General features: G+C 47.7%; 1 long non-coding RNA gene across 3 annotated transcripts in view; it reads left to right on the top strand.

Moving 5' to 3' along the window:
- Positions 1–19,243, top strand: part of LOC109896458 (uncharacterized) — a 55,218-nt gene that overhangs the window by 14,842 nt on the left and 21,133 nt on the right. For all 3 annotated transcript variants that reach the window (XR_004211061.1, XR_004211062.1, XR_004211060.1), the window contains one exon: positions 16,302–16,437. This is a non-coding gene — a long non-coding RNA (uncharacterized LOC109896458). The remainder of the gene's footprint in view (positions 1–16,301; positions 16,438–19,243) is intronic.

Raw genomic sequence — 19,243 nt, 5'->3', positions numbered from 1 at the left:
TACCCCCCCCCCCCTGTATATAGCCTCCACATTGACTCTGTACCGGTACCCCCTGTATATAGCCTCCACATTGACTCTGTACCGGTACCCCCTGTATATAGCCTCCACATTGACTCTGTACCGGTACCCCCTGTATATAGCCTCCACATTGACTCTGTACCGGTACCCCCTGTATATAGCCTCCACATTGACTCTGTACCGGTACCCCCTGTATATAGCCTCCACATTGACTCTGTACCGGTACCCCCTGTATATAGCCTCCACATTGACTCTGTACCGTAATACCCTGTATATAGCCTCCACATTGACTCTGTACCGGTACCCCCTGTATATAGCCTCCACATTGACTCTGTACCGGTACCCCCTGTATATAGCCTCCACATTGACTCTGTACCGTAATACCCTGTATATAGCCTCCACATTGACTCTGTACCGGTACCCCCCCCTGTATATAGCCTCCACATTGACTCTGTACCGTACCCCCCTGTATATAGCCTCCACATTGACTCTGTACCGGTACCCCCTGTATATAGCCTCCACATTGACTCTGTACCGTAATACCCTGTATATAGCCTCCACATTGACTCTGTACCGGTACCCCCCCCCCCTCCCTCCCTGTATACCTACCCTACCATTACCTCTGTCGCATACCGGTACCCCCCCTGTATATAGCCTCCACATTGACTCTGTACCGTACCCCCTGTATATAGCCTCCACATTGACTCTGTACCGGTACCCCCTGTATATAGCCTCCACATTGACTCTGTACCCCACCCCCCACCCCTGTATATAGCCTCCACATTGACTCTGTACCGGTACCCCCTGTATATAGCCTCCACATTGACTCTGTACCGGTACCCCCCCTGTATATAGCCTCCACATTGACTCTGTACCGGTACCCCCTGTATATATAGCCTCCACATTGACTCTGTACCGGTACCCCCTGTATATAGCCTCCACATTGACTCTGTACCGGTACCCCCCCTGTATATAGCCTCCACATTGACTCTGTACCGGTACCCCCCTGTATATAGCCTCCACATTGACTCTGTACCGGTACCCCACCCCCCTGTATATCCTCCACATTGACTCTGTACCGGTACCCCCTGTATATAGCCTCCACATTGACTCTGTACCGGTACCCCCCCTGTATATAGCCTCCACATTGACTCTGTACCGGTACCCCCCCCCCTGTATATAGCCTCCACATTGACTCTGTACCGGTACCCCCTGTATATAGCCTCCACATTGACTCTGTACCGGTACCCCCCCTGTGTATATAGCCTCCACATTGACTCTGTACCGGTACCCCCCTCCCCCCCCACCCCCCCTGTATATAGCCTCCACATTGACTCTGTACCGGTACCCCCTGTATATAGCCTCCACATTGACTCTGTACCGGTACCCCCCTGTATATAGCCTCCACATTGACTCTGTACCGTACCCCCTGTATATAGCCTCCACATTGACTCTGTACCGGTACCCCCCCCCCTGTATATAGCCTCCACATTGACTCTGTACCGGTACCCCCCTGTATATAGCCTCCACATTGACTCTGTACCGGTACCCCCTGTATATAGCCTCCACATTGACTCTGTACCGGTACCCCCCCTGTATATAGCCTCCACATTGACTCTGTACCGGTACCCCCCTGTATATAGCCTCCACATTGACTCTGTACCGGTACCCCCCCTGTATATAGCCTCCACATTGACTCTGTACCGGTACCCCCCCTGTATATAGCCTCCACATTGACTCTGTACCGGTACCCCCCTGTATATAGCCTCCACATTGACTCTGTACCGGTACCCCCCTGTATATAGCCTCCACATTGACTCTGTACCGGTACCCCCCTGTATATAGCCTCCACATTGACTCTGTACGTACCGCCCCCCCCCTGTATATAGCCTCCACATTGACTCTGTACCGGCCCCCCTGTATATAGCCTCCACATTGACTCTGTACCGACCGGTACCCCCCCCTCAACCCACCAACCCCTGTATATAGCCTCCACATTGACTCTGTACCGTACCCCCTGTATATAGCCTCCACATTGACTCTGTACCGGTACCCCCTGTATATAGCCTCCACATTGACTCTGTACCGGTACCCCCCCCCCCTGTATATAGCCTCCACATTGACTCTGTACCGGTACCCCCTGTATATAGCCTCCACATTGACTCTGTACCGTACCCCCCTGTATATAGCCTCCACATTGACTCTGTACCGGTACCCCCTGTATATAGCCTCCACATTGACTCTGTACCGGTACCCCCCTGTATATAGCCTCCACATTGACTCTGTACCGTACCCCCCTGTATATAGCCTCCACATTGACTCTGTACCGGTACCCCCCTGTATATAGCCTCCATCATTGACTCTGTACCGGTACCCCCCTGTATATAGCCTCCACATTGACTCTGTACCGGTACCCCCCCTGTATATAGCCTCCACATTGACTCTGTACCGGTACCCCCTGTATATAGCCTCCACATTGACTCTGTACCGTACCCCCCCCCCTGTATATAGCCTCCACATTGACTCTGTACCGGTACCCCCTGTATATAGCCTCCACATTGACTCTGTACCGGTACCCCCTGTATATAGCCTCCACATTGACTCTGTACCGTACCCCCCTGTATATAGCCTCCACATTGACTCTGTACCGTAACACCCTGTATATAGCCTCCACATTGACTCTGTACCGGTACCCCCTGTATATAGCCTCCACATTGACTCTGTACCGTACCACCCCCCTGTATATAGCCTCCACATTGACTCTGTACGGTACCCCCCCTGTATATAGCCTCCACATTGACTCTGTACCGTACCCCCTGTATATAGCCTCCACATTGACTCTGTACCGGTACCCCCCCTGTATATAGCCTCCACATTGACTCTGTACCGTACCCCCCCTGTATATAGCCTCCACATTGACTCTGTACCGTACCCCCCTGTATATAGCCTCCACATTGACTCTGTACCGGTACCCCCTGTATATAGCCTCCACATTGACTCTGTACCGGCCCCCCTGTATATAGCCTCCACATTGACTCTGTACCGGTACCCCCCTGTATATAGCCTCCACATTGACTCTGTACCGGTACCCCTGTATATAGCCTCCACATTGACTCTGTACCGGTACCCCCCCTGTATATAGCCTCCACATTGACTCTGTACCGGTACCCCCACCCCCGCCCCCCTGTATATAGCCTCCACATTGACTCTGTACCGGTACCCCCCTGTATATAGCCTCCCCATTGACTCTGTACCGTAATACCTGTATATAGCCTCCACATTGACTCTGTACCGGTACCCCCTGTATATAGCCTCCACATTGACTCTGTACCGTACCCCCCTGTATATAGCCTCCACATTGACTCTGTACCGGTACCCCCCACCTGTATATAGCCTCCACATTGACTCTGTACCGGTACCCCCCTGTATATAGCCTCCACATTGACTCTGTACCGGTACCCCCCTGTATATAGCCTCCACATTGACTCTGTACCGGTACCCCCCACCCCCTGTATATAGCCTCCACATTGACTCTGTACCGGTACCCCCTGTATATAGCCTCCACATTGACTCTGTACCGGTACCCCCTGTATATAGCCTCCACATTGACTCTGTACCGTACCCCTGTATATAGCCTCCACATTGACTCTGTACCGGTACCCCTGTATATAGCCTCCACATTGACTCTGTACCGGTACCCCCCCCCTGTATTAGCCTCCACATTGACTCTGTACCGGTACCCCCTGTATATAGCCTCCACATTGACTCTGTACCGGTACCCCCTGTATATAGCCTCCACATTGACTCTGTACCGGTACCCCCCCCTGTATATAGCCTCCACATTGACTCTGTACCGGTACCCCCTGTATATAGCCTCCACATTGACTCTGTACCGGTACCCCCACCACCCCCTGTATATAGCCTCCACATTGACTCTGTACCGTAACACCCTGTATATAGCCTCCACATTGACTCTGTACCGGTACCACCCTGTATATAGCCTCCACATTGACTCTGTACCGGTACCCCCCTGTATATAGCCTCCACATTGACTCTGTACCGTACCCCCTGTATATAGCCTCCACATTGACTCTGTACCGGTACCCCCACCCCTGTATATAGCCTCCACATTGACTCTGTACCGGTACCCCCCTGTATATAGCCTCCACATTGACTCTGTACCGGTACCCCCTGTATATAGCCTCCACATTGACTCTGTACCGGTACCCCCCTGTATATAGCCTCCACATTGACTCTGTACCGGTACCCCCCCCCCTGTATATAGCCTCCACATTGACTCTGTACCGGTACCCCGTATATAGCCTCCACATTGACTCTGTACCGGTACCCCCCCTGTATATAGCCTCCACATTGACTCTGTACCGTACCGGTACCCCCTGTATATAGCCTCCACATTGACTCTGTGCCGGTACCCCCGTATATAGCCTCCACATTGACTCTGTACCGGTACCCCCCCCTGTATATAGCCTCCACATTGACTCTGTACCGGTACCCCCCACCCCCCCTGTAATAGCCTCCACATTGACTCTGTACCAGTACCCCCTGTATATAGCCTCCACATTGACTCTGTACCGTTACCCCTGTATATAGCCTCCACATTGACTCTGTACCGTACCCCCACCCTGTATATAGCCTCCACATTGACTCTGTACCGGTAACCCCTGTATATAGCCTCCACATTGACTCTGTACCGTACCCCCCTGTATATAGCCTCCACATTGACTCTGTACCGGTACCCCCTGTATATAGCCTCACTATTGACTCAGTACCGGTGCCCCCCCCGTATATAGCCTCCACATTGACTCTGTACCAGCACCCCCCTGTATATAGCCTCCACATTGACTCAGTACCGGTGCCCCCCCGTATATAGCCTCCACATTGACTCTGTACCAGCACCCCCCTGTATATAGCCTCCACATTGACTCAGTACCGGTGCCCCCCCGTATATAGCCTCCACATTGACTCTGTACCAGCACCCCCCTGTATATAGCCTCCACATTGACTCAGTACCGGTACCCCCTGTATATAGCCTCCACATTGACTCTGTACCAGTAGCCCCTGTATATAGCCTCCACATTGACTCAGTACCGGTACCCCCTGTATATAGCCTCCACATTGACTCTGTACCAGTAGCCCCTGTATATAGCCTCCACATTGACTCAGTACCGGTGCCCCCCCGTATATAGCCTCCACATTGACTCTGTACCAGCACCCCCCTGTATATAGCCTCCACATTGACTCTGTACCAGTAGCCCCTGTATATAGCCTCCACATTGACTCAGTACCGGTGCCCCCCCGTATATAGCCTCCACATTGATTCTGTACCAGCACCCCCCTGTATATAGCCTCCACATTGACTCTGTACCGGTGCCCCCCGTATATAGCCTCCACATTGACTCTGTACCAGCACCCCCCTGTATATAGCCTCCACATTGACTCAGTACCGGTGCCCCCCCGTATATAGCCTCCACATTGACTCTGTACCAGCACCCCCCTGTATATAGCCTCCACATTGACTCTGTACCAGTAGCCCCTGTATATAGCCTCCACATTGACTCAGTACCGGTGCCCCCCCGTATATAGCCTCCACATTGACTCTGTACCAGCACCCCCCTGTATATAGCCTCCACATTGACTCAGTACCGGTGCCCCCCTGTATATAGCCTCCACATTGACTCAGTACCGGTGCCCCCCTGTATATAGCCTCCACATTGACTCTGTACCGGTACCCCCTGTATATAGCCTCCACATTGACTCTGTACCGGTACCCCCCTGTATATAGCCTCCACATTGACTCAGTACCGGTGCCCCCCTGTATATAGCCTCCACATTGACTCTGTACCGGTACCCCCTGTATATAGCCTCCACATTGACTCTGTACCGGTGCCCCCCGTATATAGCCTCCACATTGACTCTGTACCGGTACCCCCTGTATATAGCCTCCACATTGACTCTGTACCGGTGCCCCTGTATATAGCCTCCACATTGACTCTGTACCGGTACCCCCTGTATATAGCCTCCACATTGACTCTGTACCGGTGCCCCCCGTATATAGCCTCCACATTGACTCTGTACCGGTGCCCCCTGTATATAGCCTCCACATTGACTCTGTACCAGTACCCCCTGTATATAGCCTCCACATTGACTCTGTACCGGTGCCCCCCGTATATAGCCTCCACATTGACTCTGTACCAGTACCCCCTGTATATAGCCTCCACATTGACTCTGTACCGGTACCCCCTGTATATAGCCTCCACATTGACTCTGTACCGGTACCCCCTGTATATAGCCTCCACATTGACTCTGTACCGGTACCCCCCTGTATATAGCCTCCACATTGACTCTGTACCAGTACCCCCTGTATATAGCCTCCACATTGACTCTGTACCAGTACCCCCTGTATATAGCCTCCACATTGACTCTGTACCGGTACCCCCTGTATATAGCCTCCACATTGACTCTGTACCGGTACCCCCTGTATATAGCCTCCACATTGACTCTGTACCGGTACCCCCTGTATATAGCCTCCACATTGACTCTGTACCAGTACCCCCTGTATATAGCCTCCACATTGACTCTGTACCAGTACCCCCTGTATATAGCCTCCACATTGACTCTGTACCGGTACCCCCTGTATATAGCCTCCACATTGACTCAGTACCGGTACCCCCCTGTATATAGCCTCCACATTGACTCAGTACCGATACCCCCTGTATATAGCCTCCACATTGACTCTGTACTGGTACCCCCTGTATATAGCCTCCACAGTGACTCTGTACTGGTACCCCCTGTATATAGCCTCCACATTGACTCTGTACTGGTACCCCCTGTATATAGCCTCCACAGTGACTCTGTACTGGTACCCCCTGTATATAGCCTCCACATTGACTCTGTACCGGTGCCCCCTGTATATAGCCTCCACATTGACTCTGTACCGGTACCCCCTGTATATAGCCTCCACATTGACTCTGTACCGGTGCCCCCGTATATAGCCTCCACATTGACTCTGTACCGGTGCCCCCTGTATATAGCCTCCACATTGACTCTGTACCAGTACCCCCTGTATATAGCCTCCACATTGACTCTGTACCGGTGCCCCCCGTATATAGCCTCCACATTGACTCTGTACCAGTACCCCCTGTATATAGCCTCCACATTGACTCTGTACCGGTACCCCCTGTATATAGCCTCCACATTGACTCTGTACCGGTACCCCCTGTATATAGCCTCCACATTGACTCTGTACCGGTACCCCCTGTATATAGCCTCCACATTGACTCTGTACCAGTACCCCCTGTATATAGCCTCCACATTGACTCTGTACCAGTACCCCCTGTATATAGCCTCCACATTGACTCTGTACCGGTACCCCCCTGTATATAGCCTCCACATTGACTCTGTACCGGTACCCCCTGTATATAGCCTCCACATTGACTCTGTACCGGTACCCCCTGTATATAGCCTCCACATTGACTCTGTACCAGTACCCCCTGTATATAGCCTCCACATTGACTCTGTACCAGTACCCCCTGTATATAGCCTCCACATTGACTCTGTACCGGTACCCCCTGTATATAGCCTCCACATTGACTCTGTACCAGTACCCCCTGTATATAGCCTCCACATTGACTCTGTACCGGTACCCCCTGTATATAGCCTCCACATTGACTCAGTACCGGTACCCCCTGTATATAGCCTCCACATTGACTCTGTACCGGCACCCCCCTGTATATAGCCTCCACATTGACTCTGTACCGGTACCCCCTGTATATAGCCTCCACATTGACTCAGTACCGGTACCCCCTGTATATAGCCTCCACATTGACTCTGTACCGGTACCCCCTGTATATAGCCTCCACATTGACTCTGTACCAGTACCCCCTGTATATAGCCTCCACATTGACTCTGTACCGGTGCCCCCCTGTATATAGCCTCCACATTGACTCTGTACCGGTACCCCCTGTATATAGCCTCCACATTGACTCTGTACTAGTACCCCCTGTATATAGCCTCCACATTGACTCTGTACCGGTACCCCCCTGTATATAGCCTCCACATTGACTCTGTACCAGTACCCCCTGTATATAGCCTCCACATTGACTCTGTACCAGTACCCCCTGTATATAGCCTCCACATTGACTCTGTACCGGTACCCCCTGTATATAGCCTCCACATTGACTCTGTACCGGTACCCCCTGTATATAGCCTCCACATTGACTCTGTACCGGTACCCCCTGTATATAGCCTCCACATTGACTCTGTACCAGTACCCCCTGTATATAGCCTCCACATTGACTCTGTACCAGTACCCCCTGTATATAGCCTCCACATTGACTCTGTACCGGTACCCCCCTGTATATAGCCTCCACATTGACTCTGTACCAGTACCCCCTGTATATAGCCTCCACATTGACTCTGTACCGGTACCCCCTGTATATAGCCTCCACATTGACTCAGTACCGGTACCCCCTGTATATAGCCTCCACATTGACTCTGTACCGGCACCCCCCTGTATATAGCCTCCACATTGACTCTGTACCGGTACCCCCTGTATATAGCCTCCACATTGACTCAGTACCGGTACCCCCTGTATATAGCCTCCACATTGACTCTGTACCGGTACCCCCTGTATATAGCCTCCACATTGACTCTGTACCAGTACCCCCTGTATATAGCCTCCACATTGACTCTGTACCGGTGCCCCCCTGTATATAGCCTCCACATTGACTCTGTACCGGTACCCCCTGTATATAGCCTCCACATTGACTCTGTACTAGTACCCCCTGTATATAGCCTCCACATTGACTCTGTACCGGTACCCCCTGTATATAGCCTCCACATTGACTCTGTACTAGTACCCCCTGTATATAGCCTCCACATTGACTCTGTACTAGTACCCCCTGTATATAGCCTCCACATTGACTCTGTACTAGTACCCCCTGTATATAGCCTCCACATTGACTCTGTACCAGTACCCCCTGTATATAGCCTCCACATTGACTCTGTACTAGTACCCCCCTGTATATAGCCTCCACATTGACTCTGTACCAGTACCCCCTGTATATAGCCTCCACATTGACTCTGTACTAGTACCCCCCTGTATATAGCCTCCACATTGACTCTGTACTAGTACCCCCTGTATATAGCCTCCACATTGACTCTGTACTAGTACCCCCTGTATATAGCCTCCACATTGACTCTGTACCAGTACCCCCTGTATATAGCCTCCACATTGACTCTGTACTAGTACCCCCTGTATATAGCCTCCACATTGACTCTGTACTAGTACCCCCTGTATATAGCCTCCACATTGACTCTGTACCAGTACCCCCTGTATATAGCCTCCACATTGACTCTGTACTAGTACCCCCTGTATATAGCCTCCACATTGACTCTGTACTAGTACCCCCTGTATATAGCCTCCACATTGACTCTGTACCAGTACCCCCTGTATATAGCCTCCACATTGACTCTGTACCAGTACCCCCTGTATATAGCCTCCACATTGACTCTGTACTAGTACCCCCTGTATATAGCCTCCACATTGACTCTGTACTAGTACCCCCTGTATATAGCCTCCACATTGACTCTGTACTAGTACCCCCTGTATATAGCCTCCACATTGACTCTGTACCAGTACCCCCTGTATATAGCCTCCACATTGACTCTGTACCAGTACCCCCTGTATATAGCCTCCACATTGACTCTGTACTAGTACCCCCTGTATATAGCCTCCACATTGACTCTGTACCAGTACCCCCTGTATATAGCCTCCACATTGACTCTGTACTAGTACCCCCTGTATATAGCCCGCTTTTGTTATTTACTGCTGCTGTTTAATTATTTGTTATTCTCTTATCTATTACTTTTATTAGGCAATTTCTTAAAACTGCATTGTTGGTTAAGGGCTTGTAAGTAAGCATTTCACTGTAAGCATTTAAGTAAGTAAGCATTTCACCTGTTGTATTCGGCGCATGTGACAAATAAAATTTGATTTACTAGACCAATAGTATTCGAGAAAATATGAAAAAACGCACCCCTCCGACACTGTACGTTACACCGTGGCGTGTCACGACGTACCATACGGCAAGCATTATGCAACTCATTGTGGCCGTACAGCGTCTTCCCATCAGGGGTAGTGCTTCTCTCGCAGATAAAAAACATACTTAACCAAATACACTTGTAAGAAACCTTAATTATTCATGATTTTCATTTAAACGAGCATTAGTATTAGTATTATTATGGCTAATATTAAACACATTTTTCATGAGTTGGGTGCTAATAGCAATGTGGTCATCAATAACAAACACTGAATCAATCAATAATGAATTGCATAAGACTTTGATGTGCAGAATCTTAAAAAGAAAACCACTGCGCCATCCTCTGATCTGCATTTAAACAAGCAAACCCGTCACCTGCTGACAGAGCTTTTGTTTTGCCGTGCCAACCCGATTCACGAGAGCTCTGTGAATAATACATCGCTGTGTTACAATAACATATGCCAATAATGTATAGCACACGTAAGAAATGTAGGATATCTATTCAACTTGTTTGCAAAAAACATGCTCTAACGCAAACTGAGACGCAACATTCCTGCGTGCCTCTCTTACTGCTCTTGATTGTGCCCAGGTTAAGAAAATGAACAGGACTCCCTAAAAGACAGCTTGTAACCAAACTGCAATAGTTAGGAACTATGTGGAATGTTTTTGGACCATTTTGGTTTCCCTGTAAACAACTACTGACAGGATGCACGAGCCACCTCCCTCAGGCTCCTCCCTGCATTCACCTCCTCGTTAGCAGCCTGCCGCTGTTCACAGGTGTGGAGGCGCCGTTTCTTGGGCTCTCGTTGGGTCTTTCCCTTCCCAGACATTTTCCTGTCATAATTCAATTATTATATTACATTTAAAAAAAGTATGTAACATTTTAAGATAGTTCCCAGGAAATGCACTCACCAATGTGGATATGATTTCTGTGTAATTCAACATGACATTATTGTATATTTCATGGAAAGAGCAGTTGTTCATGTACACACACTATATGATAGAGTGAGAGGACAAGAGGTGAGTTGTTGTTACAACTGTTCGATTAAAAAAAATATATTAACATTGTTGCTTTATATAGTAATGTTAAGTATTCATCTTGTGCTGTTGGAAGTTATAATATTAACCCTAATCAATCTCATTAACATTGTCCTTCATCTCTCACTTTGAACAGAATCACATCCTTCGACTCTGAAAATAAAAAGTTCCCTACTTTGTGGAACTCATATATTGAACAATATTTATTTATTAAGACATTATCAATGGTGAGTGTAAAGTGAATTACTTGTGAGTTAACCAATAGTTAATTTTTCGCGTCGTCACTGCGAGTCGTCATGACTCTCAAAAGCCGTGACAGCCACAGTTAACTTTAGCACCTCCCTAACTCCCATATTCATATTTGACACCCACCTTCAAATAGGTATGTAATGAGACATAATATAAACTCTTTATAGTGTTTTATTGACATTTTAGAGGTGATAAAAGCTGTTTCCCCACACGACATATCTGCCCCTTTCACTATTGCTCAGTAGCCTTCGCTTGTGCTTTACAATGGTATTAATATTACAGTTGACCTGGAAGTAGTACATTTTTTTGGTGCTAAAATTAGGTCAAGTGTACGGAACGCTGATATACGGAATACCGTTGGGTAGCAGTACTATACAAATGCATATAAACGTGTGTAGTGCTAATGACGTGCACACACACACACAGTCTCTCACACACACACTCACCCATCTTGTCCCATTGTGTTGTACTCACACATTGTACTCATTGTCACTATTCCAGATTTCCAAAGAGACACACACACACACACGACCAAGACGATCAATGCTTAGATTAATAGATATTTCATGCATGTGGGCTTGCCTTTTTGGAACCTACCAGGTTGGAGGGGAAAAAAGACAGTGACCCAGATTCTGCCCTCATGAATCCCTGAAATTAAGTAATTTATTATTTGTTTCGATCCTGCAAATATTGTCCACTGATGTGTAATGGAGGGCGAGGTTCATGCTCAAAATGATTAATTTAACCCATCAGAGTCTAAACCCTGTCTAACCGAGGGGAGGGGTTCTACTAAGCTATCTGGAATTGTTTTAAGAAAGCTAAATTATCCTTGGAATGACCTTGACAAAAAAATCTAAAATAAATATTTGATAAACTATTTTGGGCCTGCAATTAACCCATACAAACGCATTAAATAACAGATTCACTACATGGAACAGATAGTCCCCAAAATATATCAAAAAATGAAGTTTGTTCTGAAGTGTCCATCCTATATCTGGGAGATATAAGAAAGATCAGGATTTTTGTATTATTTTAAAACATGTATTTAACCCCATATTTTTGGCATTAAACAGTCTCCATATATACTTCCATAAATATTTTTAACTGGTACGAGAGACCTTCAGATGATTCTTGTGAGACCTGTGAGCGTCCTTGAGCAAAACATCCGACATGTACAGTACCAGTCAAAAGTTTGGACACACCTACTCATTCAAGAGTTTTCTACATTGTAAAATAATAATGAAGACATCAAAACTATGAAATAACACATAAGGAATCATGTAGTAACTAAAAAAAGTGTTAAACAAATCCAAATATATTTTATATATTTGAGATTCTTCAAAGTAGCCACCCTTTGCCTTGATGACAGCTTTGCACACTCTTGGCATTCTCTCAACCAGCTTCATGAGGAAGTCACCTGGAATTCACTTCAATTAACAAGGTGTACCTTGTTAATTGAAAGAATCTCAAATATAAAATCTATTTTGATTTGTTTAACACATGGTTGGTTACTTCATGATTCCATATGTTATTTCATAGTTTTTATGTCTTCACTATTATTCTACAATGTAGAAAATAGTACAAATAAATTAGGAATGAGTAGGTGTGTCCAAACTTTTTACGGGTACTGTACATGTTCATGAGAGTCTCACTTTTGCACAGAGGGGTATTAGTGTGTAGCCCAAACGGTTTGGACACTACAGACAGAATTTGGCAGATCAACTTTACTTGTGGAGGTCGTAGAGCACAACGGAGAACACCTTCGTGTTCGTCTCATCTTTCCACAAACAATAGTTTGTAGGCCAAACCGTTCAGACACGACAGGTGAGAAGGCCGGTTTTCGGGATGTCTCGTGATCTGACAAGCACCGCTCTAGCTGGCACCTTTCACTGCAGACGCGGAAGTGCGACATCGACAGATGCGGTGTATTGAGACGTATACAATGCAAAAGATCTCGCTCGCTTAATCTGAATGATATAGATGGGGATTTTAGTATTATGCTAATTAGAATACGCGGGGGCACGGACATCAACCTTAGGTTAATCACAGCTGGGCGGCACACTTCTGCCTGCCTTCCCCCAGAAACGTCTGTCGGCCTCAGATCATGAGTGGGAGAGGCAGCCGGTCTCCTGACTCAGCACTGCTGCAGCGCCACACTACTATTCTCACCATTCTCTCCCTATTTAACAGTTTGTGTAGTTTACGGTTGTGCCATGGGAACTATGAACGCAACCCCAGACTGAGTTTAAGACCGAGCTTGACTGTTAATGTGCCTGGAGCTTTTCATTTGGAATGCATGGATTTTGGTCCAGATTTTTTTATTTCATAGGGTCAACGCGCTTCTCCCTCGCGTTAGAGCCGAGTCGCCATGCAGCATAGCCATCTTCAAAATCAGATCCGTCAAACACCCACCCAATTAGCCTATTCATTAACGGTGGTCATTCATCATTCAGCGGCCGGGTGGGACGGCGCTACCGCGCACTTACATCTGTTTTCATTCGCTGATGCCCGGCTGGTTCGGGAAGGGATGAAGTCCCAGAGGAGCATTGTATTTGAAGTGGTCTCCTTCCAGGCACTGACGGCCAGGGAACAACGTTCACCTCTTGTGTTAAACATTGTTTGGAGGTGGACGTCATTTGATGAGCATGCCCCTCCCTTCTCACCTCCCAGTTCGATAATTCTGAATGTCAAGCTGCCGAGGCAAAACAGTACAGTCAGAGAACACTCCCAGGGCGACTTCATTAACACTCCTAATTGGTTTAAAGAAGTTAATGTGAGGTTGGTCTGGAGGAGATGAGCGTTCAAAGGAGCGTATCTTAACCTCTCTAGTGTCCCCGCAACTTTGATTGTCGACTAATGATCGGGGACGCAGATCTGCTGCGAAGCACGGCCCATTTTTATATGGCTTTGAGATTAAGCCGTTTTTAATTCATGACAAATGAAAAGCGAAGGGGGTGGGATTCTTTCCCTCCCTCCCTCAAGTATTTGGGGGATATTTTCCTGCCACAAACCATTAAAAACAAACAGACACAAACTCCCCATAAAAGAGAGGCAAGGCTTATCACCGCTGCCTCGCCCTGATAAGCCTTACCATTTAAGCTGCCCTTCAGCGGTTCACTTCAAAACGCCCAGGCCTCAGCTAATTAAGTGGACCGAGGCGAGTGCCTCATTGCATCTGGTTAGGTGCCTGGCACCCAACCGCATCACTCCTGGGGTCGCGGGGACCGGCTGGTGGACAGGTTCCCCCCATTGGCCGCCTGCCCCGCTGTGCACGTGCTCCATTTCCCTTCAGACGCAGGCGCACCAGCTCACCTTGGCAACGACGTCCATTTTTCATGACAGCTGCTGTATCCAGAGGGTTGATGGTCTATTAATAACCAGGCTAATTTTATCAATCCATTCATATTTTCTATTTTCCACTCTAACTTGTCAATGTGTTGATTATGAGGTACATAGCCATCGGTGGAATGGATTTGACATGTGCACTGAGTGAACACAGCAGGAAAAATATTGGTCTGGGAATACATTACTGTCTGCAAACACACACAGAGGTTGCCATTGTTTTTGTGCTGTATTCAACTAAGGCAAAGCCTTGCCAATTCTTACCCTGAGTAAAGTAAATACCACGTCAAGAGGAAACGCTCTGGGACAAAGGAGGGCAGTCGTTCTGCTGGGGAGCTGTAGGTTGCAGTCGGTGTCACATTGTGCCCTTGACATGACCGTATCAAAAATGGTTCCCTTCATTTCAGAATAGGCCAAGCCAATACCCCTTTCTGTCCCAGCCCCCTTCGCACTCCAATAAAACATGATTTTAAGCTGTAAGTCACTGTCTGGGTTTTTGCTCCTTCCTTGATTGATTGAATTAAGGTCACTCATTTGTAAAGTGCTCTCCTCTTGGTCTAGGTCTTAAATTGAAAGGAAAAACCAAAAACTCACAGACACTCAGCCCTCCATGGAATGAGTTTGAGTGTACATGTATGTGTCACGTGACACTCAGCCAATCTATCGAAGGAGCTGCATTGCTCACTTGGGCCTGAAGGTGGTGCAACAACATAGGCTGTGGCCTTTTACAAGTTGGCTTAGGCTACTTGTTTAAGTAGGACATAAACATGGACTTAATCAGGCAGCGGTTATCGCTTCAGTACCTTTTCTGGTCTTGTCATAGCTAACATTGTCCAATGTCTGGAGATGAAAAAAAGTCAAGCGTGGTCATTTAGTGTAGAGATTCCAGGAATTCGAGACTATTATCAGGCTAGAATGTAGACTAGTCACTTAGGGGTCCCATGGACATGGTTGATAGCAATGTAATTGTCTTAAATATACATGGGCCGTTTACCGAGTTGATATGTAGCATTTGCAAATGTCACATTATGGTAGTCCGTTATGTTCAGGCTGGCTAGTTCAGTCGGAGACCTAGCCTTGTCTACTGTCATGTTTTCATATTTCCCTGGCTGCTCAGGTCCTCCTCTCCTCTGTCTGAGAGCCCACTGGCTCTATAATGTTCAGCTCCACTAAACTGATCTGCCATGATTTGCCTCTGGTTTATGCATCAGTGCAGCATCCTCATTTCACATTTCTCCTACAATATTGCAGTATGGAATAATGAACTGTGTGTGTGTGTGTGTGTTTTCCTGATTGCTGCATTTGACAACGGAGCCATGGGGAGCTCACCCAAGCACGCGGCAGTCCAGGTTTAATTTCCTCAGTCAGATGGAGTGATAGGCAGAACAAATGTACTGTGGCGGGAACCACCATCTCCCTGGCCCTTTCTCCTTTCTACCCCTCCACTCTACTCTTCAGACGTTCTTCTCCCGATTCTCTCCTGGTGTTATTCAGACCAAGCCCCAGGTGACTGACTGTGCGCCCAAACGCTGCTGCTCGGCAGCCTTCCATCACCTGCCTGCCCCTTTTGAATGGTTCCGCTTCATCTTTCAGGAAATCGACGACCTGGGACCCGATGTGGGGGACATCAAAATCATCCCGCTGTACTCAACGCTGCTGCCCCAGCATCAGCAGAGGTTCTTTGAGCCGCCCCCACCCACACAAGCCCAACGGAGCTATTGGGAGGAAGGTAAATGCCGCCCAATCACTCCTCAGAAGCACAGAGCATCCCAGCAACTCAATAGCTCCCTTTCAGAGAAGGAGAGAGTGAGAGTTAGAAAGCAAGAGGGCTAAAGAAAGCGAGAAATGGAGAGATGCAGAGAGACTTGACAGGGTATGGAGAGGGTTGGATATGGAGAGGGTTGGGGGGTGGGTATGGAGAGGGTTGGGGGGTGGGTATGGAGAGGGTTGGGGGGTGGGTATGGAGAGGGTTGGGGGGTGGGTATGGAGAGGGTTGGGGGGTGGATATGGAGACAGTTGAGGGGTGGATATGGAGAGGGTTGGGGGGTGGATATGGAGAGGTTTGGGAGGGGTGGATGGATATGGAGAGGGTTGGGGGGGTTAGAAAAAGTTGTTGTTTTCCCAGCTTTGGTGCAGGACTGACTCACACACCATATGCTGCTTTTGTCAGCATACGATTCCCTGCTCTAAATTATAACTGGTGTGGATATTACTCATGCCCTTCGCGCATAAGGCACCGGCACCACTGTCTTTTCACCTCTTCCCCTCTATTGGTTGGCACAGCCTCTCTCGCGCTTAGTCATCTGGTCTTCTCAGTGCCAGGGTAAGGCAGCATGCTCTACCAGAGCAGGGGGGAAAAATTCATTGCTCAGCTACAATAGATGGGTTAGCGGACAACGTCATGAAAACGATGTGTATCCTTTACTTGTTGTGATTCTGGATGGCCAGATAGCTAGCTAGCAATAATGACAAGAAGCTGCCATGTGGGGAATCATAGGTGACTCGTTTTAGCTAGTTTTTCAAAATCTTCTTCATACCATGTCTGTTTTGAGATGTTTTGACCATCACGTCTATGCTAATATGGCAAAAATATCTACCAATTTACAGTTGAAGTTGGAAGTGTACATACACCTTAGCCAAATACATTTAAACTCAGTTTTTCACAATTCCTGACATTTAATCCGAGTAAAATTCCCTGTCTTAGGTCAGTTAGGATCACCACTTTATTGTAAGAATGTGAAATGTCAGAATAATAGGAGAGAGAAGTATTTCTTTCATCACATACCCAGTGGGTCAGAAGTTTACTTACACTCAATTAGTATTTGGTAGCATTGCCTTTAAATTGTTTAACTTGGGTCAAACGTTTCGTGTAGCCTTCCACAACCTTCCCACAATAACTCGTGACAAAGCTGGTGTAACAAAGTCAGATTTGTCCTAACCGACTTGCCAAAACTATAGCTTGTTAACAAGAAATTTGTGGAGTGGTTGAAAAACGAGTTTTAATGACTGCAACCTAAGTGTATGTAAACTTCTGACTTCAACTGTATTTGTTTTCAATAAACATTTAGAGACTAAATATAGTTGACATGTCAACAATGTAAGCCAGCGTTTCCCAACTCCGGTCAGCTAGTATCCCCAACAGAACACATTTTTGTTGTAGACACAGAGAAAAAAAAACATGATTCAACTTGTCAAGGGCCTGATGATTAGTTGACAAGTAGAATCAGGTGTGCTTACCTGGTGCCACAATAAAAATATTTACTGTTGGGGGTACTTGAGGACCGGAGTTGGGAAACACTGATTTAAGCCAACCTGGTCGGTTCTGCTCCGTAGTTGCACAAGCGTCGGTTTTATTGCTAAACAACCAACCTGTCTATAGAATGTGTGAACATTCCTCTCCTCTTGTTCCCTTGTCCTGAACTGGTCCCACACAGCAATGTACTGTTTCTGTTATTAATGCGGACCGCAAACGCGTCCAGCGTTTTGTTTATAGCTCGGCGTTCAAACAGGCGCACTATAATCACAGCAGTGGAACCACCTGGATGGCCACGGCGTTGGCAAGGAATCTGACGGAATATCAAAACCCCGTCACACCGCCAGTAAATTTGCAAACATTTGCCTCAACATCTGACAGGGATTTGATGAATGACTCATCGTGTGCTGCCTCTATGGAGCCCAGAAAGATTATTGATGACTTATTTGGAATAATGAAGTCACAGCCCGAGAGTTATTTTTTTTAATATATATATATTTTTTTTTCACAATGTTTAATGCCTAGTCAAGCCAGGCTGCTGCCTCAACCTTCTTTTTACCACTGTGGTTTGATCCACAGCGTTTTGACAGGCCCCTCTTTTCCTGTGGTACGTGACGAGGCGGGTGAACTGCTCACTCCGGCCTCCCTCCCTCCCTCTCTCTCCCAGTCTGGCAGCATTTCATCTCTCTCCTCCAACGCTGTGTGTGGTGTGTGAGTGAGTGTTTAAAGGAGGCTCAACATTCTCAACAGTTTGATTAGCCTAAGCCGGGCCGGGGATCTTTTCCAAAGTTCAAACATGATCCCCATGTTTGCTCTCGCTGTTCAAAGGGATGTTGACATGAAAGAGGGGCACGGGTATCACAGGGAGCTGTTTGGACACCGCCTGGTCCCAGCAGATGTCACCTCCACATCTTGATAGATTGTGACAGGGTGTTTTGCGTGGTTGAGAGGACCGGTAAGCGGCTATAAATTTGCATCCAACAATTCTCTGAAGTCCTAACACTGGACCTCTCCCCAACGTGCTAGCTCTCTCCTATCTGGTGATTGCAGACTGTGTCTGAATGGCATGCTACCTCTCATGTAGCCTGTTTTTCTTGTCCGTCTGCCTGGCCTGAAAAGAGAGAAGGGAAAGGGGGATACCTAGTCAGTTGTACAACTGAATGCATTCAACTGAAATGTGTCTTTTGCATTTAACCCAGTTGTCTCAGGAGGTGAGCTTGAGGTGTCGGTGTCTCAACCCTACATTACAAACAGGGAGTTGAGGCTAGAATGACCCTGTTGG

Source organism: Oncorhynchus kisutch, linkage group LG9 (assembly GCF_002021735.2).
Source record: "Oncorhynchus kisutch isolate 150728-3 linkage group LG9, Okis_V2, whole genome shotgun sequence".
Taxonomy (NCBI): Eukaryota; Metazoa; Chordata; class Actinopteri; order Salmoniformes; family Salmonidae; genus Oncorhynchus; species Oncorhynchus kisutch.
This window is presented reverse-complemented; position numbering and strand designations above follow the sequence as displayed.